General features: G+C 48.5%; 1 protein-coding gene across 2 annotated transcripts in view; it reads left to right on the forward strand.

Moving 5' to 3' along the window:
* The first annotated feature begins 3,946 nt into the window (after window positions 1–3,946).
* The window catches only part of CORO1C (coronin 1C), a 39,055-nt gene continuing 30,988 nt past the window's right edge, over window positions 3,947–12,013 (forward strand). The window contains exon 1 of one of the 2 annotated variants that reach the window (XM_059863824.1): window positions 3,947–4,058. The gene's annotated coding sequence lies outside the window, so the exon portion shown is untranslated. Of the gene's footprint in view, window positions 4,075–12,013 lie in introns of both variants that reach the window. The other variant, XM_059863825.1, reaches the window with a different exon arrangement.

A 12,013-nucleotide genomic window follows, 5' to 3' on the forward strand; every position in this document is an offset into this window, starting at 1 on the left:
TGCTCTCCTTACCTTCATTCCCTAATTCTACAGCTCCCCTTTCTGGCCAAGGATTGAATAAGGCCAGTCCAAAAGGATTCTGCTCTCCCTGGCTCTCCAGACAAACCCTTTGCAGGAGCTGGGGAACACTTCCCTGGGCACAGCACATCCTCCCAGCCAGACACAGAATCGATTTTCTGTTATCCGGAGCCCTTTGGTGGTGGCTCTGAGAACAATTTCATCTTGGCAGTTGCTCAACAGTTGATGATCATGGAAATGTCTCCTAAAAATCAGGATTGGGAGTAGTTTCATAAAGCTGCCCCTGGCACTTGCTCTGTGCCCATGGACATGGAGGAATCAAGGCAGAGAAAGGAAATTAATGCTGAGAATAAATCTAATTCCACACAGGGAAAGTGGAGTGGGGAGGATTTGTCACTACAGTCAGTTCAGAGCTTCCCAGAATGGTTTGGGTTGGAAGGGACTTTAAAGACCATCTTATTCCATCCCCCTGCTATGGGCAGAGAACATTTCCCTGCACTAAAAAAATCACTAAATCAGAATAATGTTCAGTGAAATGTTCACATTCCTGATTTCAGCAGGAGCAGCTCTTCCCAATGCCACTGGGCCTGGCCTTGATGGGAACCCTAAATGATGGAAGCCATAGAAGAGAAATATAAAAATACTCAAATTTCATGTGGGAGAACCTAGTACTTCCTGGTAAAGAAATATTTATTATTATTCCTGGTAAAGAGTATTATAAAGTAAATGTAACAATAACAATAATAATAATAATAATAGTAATAATATCATCATCATCATCAAAAAGCTTCAGGAAACAAATAGATAAACAGGGACATAAAAGTCCTTGGAAAGCTATATAATTTGGATATTGCAAAACCAGGGTTCAAGATGGTCCTGTCTGGCATATTTTGCTTGATTTAGAAGTTAAGCTGCAAAATAAGAGGACTTTAAATTGCTGATCTCTCTAAGCCCTCCCTAAGCCATTTCCCTCCATTCAGAATATATTTAGCAATGAGGATTTCAGCAAAACAAAATGCTTGAGACAAATTCATCCCTCCAGTGACCTCACTGGATCCAAAACTGGAGTTTGTCACCCCTTTGGGATGGCTCAGAGACACCAAACTGAAGAAATTAATCAAAATTTCTCCTTTAAAAAAGGTGCCTCAGGTGTTTTTTTCCTCTTCCAACTACAAACACGGCCTTGGTGGGGAAGGCTGTGGGACACACCTGATGTGGGCCTTGTGAAGCATGTCAGGCTCATCCCAGGAGCAAAGCTGGGGGATTTATTGCAGGGATGGAATTGATGCATATTTGCAGGAGGCTAAATTTAGCAGCTGACATAAGTTTCAGAGGTGGAGTCTGTAGCCACGGTGCTGTTTCCCTATAAAGGCTGTGAGGTAGTTTGCAGCAATCCTGCAGTGATGTAGCTGAGGGAAAAATATGTGGGATGGCTAAAAGAGGATTTTTTAATAAATCCTGAATTTCTGCAATATGTACTAACCAGGTGCTGGTAAAATAGGGCAATTTTTGGTGTGTTTCTCCTAGTAGCTGTAAGGGTTTGGTGTTTTTTCTATAGAAAAATTAGGATTTGGGGCATATTTTGACAAGTTGTTTCACTTGCAGCACTGTGGATAACATTTAAATTGTTTGTTAGGGTGGTTTTACTCATCTGAAGTGATGAAAATTAGTGGTTACAGCAGAACCAAAAAGCACATGTAAAACCTGAGCTGTTTCTTCTGTTTGTTGGAGAAGTCAGCCTAAAATTCCTGTAATTTCTTCATCACTTTGTGATCCAAACAGCTCATTAATCCCAGACAGGATCTGGGTGTTCTTTGGAGTGTTTCCATCCAGATTTTTTAGGAAGCTCTGGTAAAAATTCCCCAGGTATTATTTCCACCTGAGTCCATCTTTAGCAGCTCTTCCAGCACTGTGTTGAGCAAGGAATTTTCATCTCTGCAGGATCCACCCTTCCCAAGGCAGCTCTTGAGAGGATTAGGCTTCAATCAGATTTCTCAGGACAAATTTCACTTTTGAGTCCTCTGTGTGCCACTTTCTTTTCAGTTGGAGGCCAAAAATCTTCTTTGGCTCCCCTTCTGAGCTGGTGGGCAGTGCTGGGTGCTGCTGCCTTCATTCCTGTTTTCCAGTCCAGGCTAAAGCATCTCTTGGTACATGATTAAAATATTAGTTTTATAAAATTTAATTCCCCCCACAGTTTTGAGACTTCTTATAAATTAAGGATGGGCAAGCAGGACTCTCAGCTCTATCACTGACTCATTCTGTGGCCTTCAACACATCATGTACATCCATGGAAAATGTGAATCACAACCAAAACTCCCTAAACTCTGGGGTACCTGCAGCTCTGCTCCAAGGCTGCTTTAGTTTTCTTCTCTTTTAGCTTTAAAGGGATTGTTTGAGGGAGCAGGGTGGTGTAACTGTGCTGGGCTGGCTTTCAGAAAGAAGCTATTGGTTAATTTCAGGGCAATTGTTGTCATGGGCGAGGGTGCAGCCTTGCCACTCCAATCTCTGTTTGTATAATTTTTTTATCAAGGAGTTGCTCAGTAGGTGAGAGAGGCTTTCCCGCTTGTTGGATCAGCAGTTACATTTAGTGTCAAAGGTTAATAAATGCAGGATAACATTTGTTTAATCTGTAGCTACTGATGTTTCCATCAGCTGTGACAGTCAGACCAGGACAAATGTATCTCCCTGAGTTTTTCCGTGGGTTTTAGCACCAGCTATCACTCACAGCGGGTAATTCATGGTCCTGTCACAGCCCCGTGGGGGAAGAGCAGGGCTCTCAGCTCAGCTCATCACGACACATATTCCTCCAAATTCTGAAGGATTAGAAGAGAAATTTGCCGGGTGATGCTCCCCTGAAACATCACCCCTCCCTTAAGCATCAAACCACATGCAAATGAACGTGCAAACGTCGGCCCAGGCGGATGAGGAAGCTCGAGGAGTTTTGGTTTTGGCCATGTATGGTAACACTGAAGGCTGTGGGCTCTGCTCGGGTGTTGCTCACCCGCCCCTCGGGCTCCCTGAGGCCGCAGTGGCCCCGAGTGTGGCGGTGTCACCTGTGTGCAGCCAGGTGCGTGTGCAAAGTGCTCTCCTGACGTGTCACAACAGATACACACAGATGCAAACCTTACACCTCGAAGCGCAGCATCCCCAACTTGCCTTTACCACAGTGCAATGGGGAGAACCTCTGGTCTCAAACCTCTGCCATGGGTGTTTTGCTGGAGTGTGGTTCTTAGCTGGGGTCGAGCTCTGCAGTCTTTAGCAGGGGTTTTTGTCACTGTCCTTTTTTCACCACAGCCACTGTGATTTGGTGTGACAGTGTGAGGTGACACGGTTGTTCTCTTGTGGAACTACTGGTTCTCCCCAGGGTTGCCTCTGAGGACAGCAGGCTCATCTCACCCTCAGGGCAGACACGGCCGATCCCTCAGGGATGTCATGACCGGTGCCTCAGGGAGGACACAATCGGTCCTTCAGGGATGTCATGACCGGTCTCTCAGGGAGGACACAATCGGTCCCTCAGGGACGAGGCGATCCGTGCCTCAGAGATGACATGATCGATTCCTCAGGGCAGACACGGCCGATCCCTCAGGAATGGGATGACTGATCCCCAGGGATGACATGACCGGTCCCTCGGAGAGGACAGGACTGGTTCACAGGGAGGACGTGGCCGGTCCCCCAGGGCGGACACGATCGACCCCTCAGGTCCCTCATGACCTCCCGCCCCCACTCGCCGCTGAGGGGAGGAGGGGCGGGGCCCGAGAGCGCGCGACGGCGCGTGGTGGCGAGAGCCACACGACCATTTGCTGACCGAGCCGTCACTCACATTTTCGACCCGCCCCCACAGAGAGGTTGGAACGGGCGGGGCCAGATCAAGGGGGCGTAATGATTTGTGGGCGTGGTCACCCAGGGGGCGGGACCCGCGGCCGCTCTGCCCCGCCCCGCCCGCGGCGCTCAGTCGGGCGGCGGCGGCGGGCGGAGGAGGAGGCGGAGGCGGCGGCTCCGCCGGGCTGAGGAGCGGACGCGGGAGGCGGCTCGGGATCGCGGTGCGGCTCGGGGGCGGTGAGGGCGAGCGGGGAGAACTGGGGAGCACCCGCGAGCGGGGCTGCTGCAGGGCGGGCGGCGCGGTGCCCGCGGGAGGGAGCCGGGCAGGGCGGGGGTCCGGCCGGGCGGGCCCTTCCCGCGCGGGGCCGCCGAGCCCTCCGTGAGGCGGCGGCCGCTGTCAGCGCGGGGCCCGCGGCGGCAGCGCCCTCTCCGCACCGCCTCGGCCCCGGCCGCTCCCCGCTCCCTCCTTATTAGGCAGCGGCGCGGGGTCGCCGCCGCATCCGCATCCGGCCGGGGCCGCCGGGCAGGGCAAGCCCGGGGCGGGGCGGCGGCGCCGGGCGCTCCCGCCGCGCACCTGATGCCGCGGCGGGGACAGCGCTGGGGGGCTTTTGTTCGGCACGTTTTCCCTTTCTTTTTTTTTTTTTTTTTTCTCCCCTCCCCTTCTTTTCCGCCCGGCGATGCAGCAGCCGCTCGGTGCCACCGGCGTGTGCCGCCCCCGGAGCGCCCGTCCCCGCCGTGCACCAATGCAGAGGACAAAAGATGAGCGCCCTGATGGGGGTTTAATTTGGGTTTATTTTTCGGAGGCTCCTCTAGAGCAGGTCCTTGTCACGCCGTTATTAGGGGCTCTTTGGAGGCTGTGCAGATGTGTGGACTCCTGGGCTGTGTGACATGTCATTGAATCACCAGGGGATCCCAGAATGGTTTGGGTTGGAAAGGACCTTAAGGACCATCTCATCGTATCCCTTTGCTGCTGGCAGATGTCCCTGGGCTTTGTTTTCCTATGCAGGAAGCCACGTTGTTTAACAGTGATATGCCAAAGTCTGGAATTTAAATGCTGGTCCATGCCTGTGCTTTATGAAATTCCCACCGATTCTGTTAAAAGCACGAGGGAAGATCTTGGACACATGGGCAGGTGTCTGACACCACCACACAGAGGTTCAGCTGTAGGACATTGTGATGCCTTAACTGACTGATTGCACAGGATACAGGTCTGAAAAAAGCAGAAAATAAAAAAAGGCAGTGAAAGGTGCCAGGAAACAAAAGTGAACCCGATGGAAGCACTTTTATTGTTGAAGATAAGTGAGATGCGTTAGGGTTGGGGTTTTTTTAGCAGCTGGAGTTGGTCTGAGCACGTCTGTTCGTGCAGATGTGCGTGGGGATTACTGGAGCACGACCAAGGACGGTGGCAAAATCAGAGAGGGATGTTCTGAACACACCATGTTGCAGCTGATTTTTCAGTTCGCTGCTGAATTTCCCGATTTTGTTTTAATTTTAGGCCAGGCTGTTCCTAAATTACCTGGTTCCATCCTCTCCCTCTGTGTGCCTCCATGGCACGCACGAGGGAAGCTCTGGAGTGTGGGAAAATGGTGTGAACTGGCACAGCATGTCCTGGGAGCAGCGTTTGGATGTGGGGAAAGCAGCGGGTGTCGTGTGCGGGAGGCAGGAGAGCGTTTATTCCATTTTCATTTGAATAACGAGCATTGAATCATCTTTTCTGCTCAAGGAGGGGGGGGAAAAATCCAGATGGCTGTGTGCTTGCAGGAAGGTTTTATTGCAGCCAATAGTGGTGTTTGCTAAGGACTGTGTACACAAAGGTAGAAGATCAAATACTTTTGTGGCAATGCATGTTTATTTTGGGTATATGTGTTTTGCTGTGTTTTCGGTAGCCCCAGTAAGACCTGACACACACGGGGACACGTCAGGCAGCATTTGCTTGGTGTTTGTTTCAGTACAGCTCTTCATAATAGTAATTTTTCAATGGTCACTTGTAGCCTTTTATCCAGATTGCTTTAATCAGCATTTGTGTTCTCTGTTGGCATTGCACTGTCTTCTCCTGAGCTGTCTTTTCAAACATCATTGGATTTTTTCAAGTGAAATCTTCATGCTTATTGCATCTGTCACTTCTGGGATTCACTCCAAGCGAAAGACAGGGATTCAGTTTAATGGCAATGAGGAGGAATGTGCAGAAGGGGGAAATATCAGCTTTTCCCTGGGTGATGCAGCACAGGGTGCCGAGCTCTGCCCTCAGTGACATCGTGGTGGCCATGTCCAACATTTGACTTTAATGACTCATTAAACAAAACCTTGTGTTGTGATGGGGAGGGGATTTATGCTCCTGGGTTTCATTTGGTGATCAATTCTGAGGAATATCCCTGGGATGCCAGCTTCCTATTCTGAAGACACGAGCAAAACACTTCCTGGCCTGAGTTTGCAGCTCGGTGAGGTCATCAGTGCACCACTCCCAGGGCCAGGAATGTCCTCTTGGGCAAGCTCACAGGCACATTTTCACTTGACTTTTAAAGTCTGGGTTTGTTTGTTTTGATTTTGTTTTACTGAGGGTTTTGTGATAATCTCAGCCCTTCTCCGAGGATGTGTTGGAACAGAAACTCACTGAGGATTTGAAGTGCCCCAGTTTAAGCCTTTGCAGGGCATAGGAACAAGAATGAAATGTCTGTGTTCTCCTCTAGCTTGCTCCCTGTAGTCTCCCCCACTTAATATTTTTGGGCTGGCATATTCTGGTGGGTAACTCTGAAATTGGTATGAATAGAAACTGCTTAGAGCTTTGGTTTAGGCAGTTCCTGGAGCCATGTGTGAAGAGTCAGGCTGCTGGTGGCTTGTGGCTGACAAGATGGGCACTGCTGAGGTTTTGTCACATTCTGCACAGTTGCTGGTGGTGGTGAACACCAAGTTAAAATGAAGCAGAAAAAGGCTTTGGGTTTAGCTGAGTGACTCAGGAAAGCAGCAGTGAAAGTTCATTTTTCTGGATATGTTGGCTCCACCAGTATGGTTGGGAATTGTTTACTGGGCCCTTTCTTTTTATCTGTTAATGGGATTGCTTTGTTCTCCTTTTCCTCCTGTGAGTAACTGTGCAAAAAAAAAAAAAGGATTATTTGTTTCTTTTTGAGGTTATAATTGTTCAGGACATGACTTTTTGTGGCTTTTCTCATCTCAAACCACACATAGGCATGTGAAATACCAGCGTGACACAGAACTTCTCAGCTGCTCCCAGGTTCCACTGGCAGCTTTGTAGGGCTTGTCCTTGGAGGAACAAATTGTCTGGAGAGGATCCTAATGGAATATACCAGCCATTAGTTGTATCACTAGCCATTAGTTGTGTTCCTGGGGTTGTGTAGGGAATATAAATTCAATCAGGATTAATGGCTGGAGATAATGGTGTAGCTGGAAAGTAGAAGGTGGCTGTTGGTGTGGCAAGTGGATAATTTTACTTTATTTCCCTCCCATGAAATTCCTGATGCTAATAAGACAGGGGGGATCCCTTGGAGCAGACACCTTCCTAAGGAATCACAAAGTGCTCCTCAGATGGAAGAGGATTTTGTGATGGAACATCCTGAAAACTTTAAAATCCTGCTCTGTAGGTCAGGAAATTGACAGAGAAATATTGAAAATGCTGCTCCCTCCAAAGGGGAAAACCTGTGGGCTTTCAAGATTTCTGATGTGTCCATGGTGGACAGAAGAGATCTCCTTGGCCTGGAAGTGACAAAACGTGGCCTTTTGGACCATTTATCCTCTGTGCTGATGATTTAGAGAGAATCAAGGCAGAATCACTGCACTAGGGAAAGGACAATTTCTTCAGCATGACCACTTTGCTTCTTCAACACCACTGGCTTTGTTGGTGATAACAATAATGATCTCTAATCTGCTTTTTGCTGAGCCTGTGGTGACGTTTGAGGTCTGGCTCTTGGTGGGAGAAGTTGCAGTGACTCTGACATTGAGCTGGGCCTCTCAGCCCAGCATAATTAGGTTTGTCTTGTTTTCCTTTTTTAATAATTGAATTTGAAAGAGCAATGGAAATAAACCAGTGGTGGGATCTGACTTAAAGTGATTAAGGCTCAGCCTGATGCTGAGATGAGCTCACAGCTCTCCTTGGAGTGTTGCTGAGCTGTGCTTGAAGCCAAATGTTCCCCTTAGGAAGGACCAGGGTTTCCCTGTGGTTTTCCAAATTTTGGCTGCCATCTATGTAGGAACAAGCACATAGGTAATAATTCTTCTGAGCTGAACATTAAGGCACATTTCTGCATTTTTAGCAGATGTGTCTGAGCAGGATTTCATAAAACTCCATGGGAATGGTGTGCCTGAAACTATTCCTTGTCTGCATCCCTGTATGAACCTGGGCAGTGCATTGCACCTGCAGTTGCTGGTTTAAGTAATCCCTGGAAAATGGAGTTCAAATCACTCAGTTCTGAGTATTTGGAAATATGGGAACTTCCCCTCCCTCCCCCCTGGTTCTGCATATAGTTGCCATGGCGACTGTGTTCCGGAGTCCTTGAAAATCCATTGTTTCTCCCAAATAAACACCAAAATCTGCAGTATTAAAGCAGCACATTTTGCATCATCCCATTCCTAAGCACTCCTTCATCAGGAACTGTTGTGTCAGAACAAGGAGCAATGGACTCAAACTGAAAAAGGGGAAATTTGACTTAGATTTAAGAAATTCTTCCCTGTGAGGGTGGCAAGACCCTGACACGGGGTGCCCAGAGCAGCTGTGGCTGCCCCATCCCTGGAAGTGTCCAGGGCCAGGTTGGATGGGGTTTGGAGCAACCTGGGAGAGTGGAAGGTGTCCCTGCCTGGCAGGAGGTGGAATGGGTTGGGCTTTAAGGTCCCTGCCAACCCAAACCAGTTTGTAAACCTGATGGGGACTTGACATTTTTCAATGTGCCAGACCTGGATGCTGGACAAACTGATAATGGGTGTAATTAGCAGCTCCAGGGATTAGCAGGCAGTAACAAATTCAATCCCTAGGAAGCAGCGTGTCCCTTGGGAACTGGGCAAACTGGCCATGCTGGGCAGATGATGGCTTGATAGGGAAGACTGTCATCAGCAAACCTCAGTGCTCAGGCACCTGCTCAGGGCTGGAATTACCTCCTGGAGTAGCTTTTTTTCCTCCCCTTTTCACTTTAAATACTTAAAAAGCCCTCATGCTTTGTTGCTTCCTGCTGGAATCTGGATCCCCCAGCTGACTCAGGGTGTCTGCTTGGCATTTCCTTGGCATTTTTCATCATACCTCTGTGAAACAGATTGGTATCCTTCCTTCCAAGCTGGGAATGTGAGGTGACACATTTTACTCAGGGTCTGGCAGGTCCTAGGCTGGGAATACTTTTAGCATGTACTACTAAGTGGAGTTGTTGTTTTACACAGGCTTCAGGTATTTGCCCCAGCACACATAGTGGGATGTGTACATGGGATAAATGATCATTGTTACACTTTTAATTTCTTACTTAGTTCCCTTCTGCAGTACTTTTATAATGATACCATATCTTGGAGGCTGGAGGCCCAAAGCTGTCTCATTCACAACAGGAGGTGTACTGCATTTTTTTAAAGTTTTCAGTGATACTTTTTAAGGTTTATTTGAATTTTTGGATCTGCTGAGATCAATTTGCAAGGCAGGAGAGAATCCTGAGCCAACTTAGGCAAACATAAGTTGCCAGACATTCCTCTGCAATATATTCTGCTTTAGCACAGCCTGAAGGGTGGGCACAAAACTCTTCTAGCTCAGTGTTGCTGTGCTTCCAGCATCTTTTTCTTGGCCACTGCCAGGAAAATTGCTCCTTTCTGGAACAATTTGTTCTGTGTGGTGTTTTAAGGTGCTGCTGTTTAAGGTGGGTGCCCCTGGTTAGGGTCAGGCTACCCTGGGGTTATCTCTCTGTTCTTCCCTTGGCTCTCTGATGTTTCTTTGGGGGTAAAGGTTATCTTTTTGTTCTTTGTATCCCTGCTTTGCCACATCCATCTTCTGCTCTACTCAGGGTATTTTTAAGTGCTCTGCAAGCTCCCATAAAAACCAGCTGGGCTTATCTGGGTGTAATTCTGTTGTTTTGGCTGGGCTCCTCTGGAGCTGCTGGAAATGCCACAGGGATTCCCAGAGGACTGGAAGTGTGGGCTGCACGTGCAGCAACGTGACTGTCAAACCAACAGGTAAGTAAAGCTCAAAGGTCATCAAGGCACAGGCTGTAATTCTTCACTGGAAACCAGTTCTCCAGCTGAGAGCAGCCAGCTGAAGGTCCAAGAATTCCCCAGGGAATCAGCCTTTGCCCAGTGTTGGGGTAGGTGTGATTCCCTCTGTCAGGGAAGCTCAGAGGTGGATGTGGGGCCATGGAGGTGTGAAGGACATGGGTAGAAAACCGAAATCTGTCTTGACAGCCTAGAATGTTTATTAAATCTTCTTAATAGACTAAATCCACTTCCCTAAGTTAATTTTTGCTTTCTTGCCTGCCCAGAGAAGTGAGAAAGGTGCTTTGTGTCACCCTTATGGTTTGACACCAGGTTGTACCCCCTCATTGTCATCCCATGACAAGTCAGTGAGAAAGAAAACATCTGTAGGACAGAGGAAATGTGTTTGAACTTGGAAGCCTCTGCTAAAACAGATGTTTGGGGTGCTGTAATTGGCACCACGAGACAGGGATTTAAAATCAAGTGAGCAGATTGAACTATCTGGATTTGAGTTTCAGCCTCCTCCAGCCCCGTCCTCCCTCCCCCAGCCCTGATTTCAAATTGCACGTTACGGAAACAGGACGGAATGACAATGGTGCTCTTGGAATTATAGGCTGCTTGGCCAGAAGAGCTGGCAGGACAGCAAATGGAAATGTGGAGAAACACACGCCAGTTCCAACTGGGAGCACTGAGATTCATTTTGCAGCTTGTTTGTACTGCATTAAAATCTGAGATGTTGGCATTGTCCAGGCCAAACCTCCCACGTCCTGGGGTGAGGATCTTGTCTTGTCTCTGACAATTCACTGTTGTTTGGGTTATTTTGAAAACATTAAAAGCAGTTCAGTATGGGGGCCTCACCTGTTGGGTGGGTGTTGTTGAGGAGTGGAAGAAGGTGTTACTCAGGATGTGGCAGCCAAGCTCCTTGTCACTTTTTGGAGCACAGTGTGTCCACTCAAAATTCCAGTGTGATGGACCACGCTGCTCTGTGCTGTACCTCCAATCTACCTGAGATGTTCTCCAGGACTCCAGCCCATCCTGTTAGCTGTTACAGCAGGAGATGTGGTGCTATCCATGAGGTGCTGCCATTGCACTTGGTCATCCTGCTGCTCCCAGGCCACATTCCCCACGACAGCTCTCCTTCTCCACAGGCTCCCAGCAGAGTTGGAGCTGAGCTTGGCCCAGCAGAGCTCAGAGCCACTGTGGTCAGGCCGGGTCATGTGGAGAACTCTGCTCCTCACTTGGTCAGTCTGACTCACTCTTGGCCAGGCTCTTTGGGAGCCTTGGTTGTGCTGATCTGTTGTTTCTGCCTTATTCCAGATTTGGGAGGAATTTTGTTAATTTGGTGTTTGGAGCAGAGGGTTCTTCAGGTCCTGGTTCCCTGATGGTGCAGTGCTCTGGGAGAACTGGGACTTGCAACCTTTTTTCTGTGAGACTGTTTATCTCTTAAAACACCTTTAATGTTTAGAATTTTTTCCTATGGATGCCAAGCGATGTTGCAATTGAGGAATAAAAACCAGCTTATCTATTCCTTTGGGGATTGGGCTGGAGGCCCTCTGCCATGGAGCCAGGCTGGGAGAGCTGGGGGTGTTCATCTGGAGAAGAAAAAGCTCCAGGGAAACCTCAGAGCCCCTTCCACTGCCTAAAGGGGTTCCAGGAGAGCTGGAGAGGGACTTTGGACAAGGGACAACACCTTTTCTGTTAGAAAAAGGTGCTTGCTTGGTTGGTTGGGAATGCTGGAATCTGGTGGTGATTTGAGAATTTCATGAAGCTGTGCCGGGGAACAGCTCTTTTTCTGTTCATAACCACCAACCTTTCCCCCAAAAAAAGAAGAAAAGCCTCCAATGTATCTCAGGAATATGGTCTGGAAAACGTTGGCATGTAACCTTTGAGTGAGAGAGGAATCCAGCGGGCAGCAGCTCTGACCAGATTGCTACTTCCCTGTTAGCTCTGATAAGAGAACTAGGTCAGTGCTGGGGAGAAGCATTTTATCACTGGATTCCCTTTGCTGGAA

This window comes from Haemorhous mexicanus, chromosome 19 (assembly GCF_027477595.1).
Source record: "Haemorhous mexicanus isolate bHaeMex1 chromosome 19, bHaeMex1.pri, whole genome shotgun sequence".
Classification (NCBI taxonomy): Eukaryota; Metazoa; Chordata; class Aves; order Passeriformes; family Fringillidae; genus Haemorhous; species Haemorhous mexicanus.